Here is a 1746-nt window from a genome sequence, read left to right as displayed (position 1 = left end):
GTGGCCCTACACAACATCTTCATATGGGTGAGAGAACTCATGATGAGATTGCTAGCCAAGAGGTGTCGGAAACACATGTGCCAAATGTGGTGCCCTTGTGAATGAACTTGATGAGCTCTTTGTACAAAATATTGTGTCTAGGAATGCAAGATATGACCAACATGGTTGTGGCAAGAAATCTCTGTGCTGTTTCCAGTACCAAAGGACGAGCATAAAAAAGAATCTGGGTTCCATATCCCAGCACCCCCAAGTAATGTCATTTTTGAACACACACTCGGCCCACACTTTGTCATATCCCTGCATCTCTTTCGGCTCTCTACTCTAGATACCACCTGTCCATGCTATCGGGACCATTGAGGAGGTCGCTCGCTGTATTGCAGGAAACCTCGAGCAAAGGGACATCCATACATGTGCATTCATGAGACAGGACCTGCACCCTCTTGCTCAACTGTATCCTAATGAGGACCACTCCTAGAGGGTCCACTTTAGACCGTCTCGGCTCAGCGACTAAACCATAATAGGGCTGAGAATCCCTTCCATTTAGAGTCTCCATAACCACAAGCATGACCTGATCATCGTGCATTTCTTTGTCGAAGGGACTTGTGCCTAACACGTTTCCATAACACAGACCTAGCTATCCCATGATTGAAATTACCAGCATCTGCACACCCTTGTCACGCATCTCTTCGTCGAAAAGGATCGTGCCCGCTACTTTTCCATAAAACAAACCTTTGTCACGCCTTTCCTGGTTTTGCCTGCGTAATATCCCCGACTCACCCTTCAATACCACAGCTTGCCTTCTCTCAACCTGATATGGACAGGTTCAAGTGGTTCTACCCGCGACCCCTGACCCACTGGCCTTCTTTGTCGATACCCATTCTGCTTCCCCTGTGCTCTCGGGAATAGTCTCCCAAAAGGAGGCCGTACCGTCGGATAACTTGCAAACGGCACCCCACGAGATCCCTCCAACAACCTTTCCTACCCTTGATGTCCACAAGCCAATAGTCACCTCCTGGCACTCTGCCCGACTTCCTTCATTCGCACAATACTCAGTGCGTGAGTCTGGCTCGCTGGTCACCGATTTCCTTAGTTCTGGTTTTCTAAACACAACACCGTCATGCATAAATCGTTCAAAAGTCTCTCTCCATGAAAGATGCAAATATAGGATGGTAATGAGGACAAAGTACAGGTGAGAGCACATGTATGTAGCCTTCTGATTGAGATCTCACAATACTCATAGCCTAGCACGCTAGTTGATTAAAGGGAAGATAGAACAGATTCTGAGGTTGTCGCATTTGATTGGAACTAGATGATGAATAGCACGAATGTCGAGAGCATACGAGCACGCTGAAAATAGCTGGAAAACATTGTTTTCATCACCTCGTAATTGCGTTTTTTGGGTGGACAGCAGCCTCTTGGCTTGTGATTTTAACAGAGGATGAAGTTACCTCCTGCTAGGCAAGCTGAAAATCACTAGACAGCACTGTTTTCATCACCTCACAATTGCGTTTTTGGGTGGACAACATCCTCTTGGCTTGTGAGTTTAACAGAGGATGAAGCTACCTCCTGCTAGGCGCGCTGAAAATTGCTGGACAGCACCGTTTTCATCACCTCGCAATTGCGTTTTTGGGTGGACAGCAGCCTCTTGGCTTGTGTTTTTAACAGAGGATGAAGTTACCTTCTGCTAGGACACCATCTCATCGTGGTTCATATGGTCTCTCACCAGTGAATTCTATAGTACACGGT

This window comes from Adiantum capillus-veneris, chromosome 22, assembly GCF_014529385.1.
Source record: "Adiantum capillus-veneris isolate H3 chromosome 22, ASM1452938v2, whole genome shotgun sequence".
NCBI classification, from domain to species: Eukaryota; Viridiplantae; Streptophyta; class Polypodiopsida; order Polypodiales; family Pteridaceae; genus Adiantum; species Adiantum capillus-veneris.
This window is presented reverse-complemented; position numbering follows the sequence as displayed.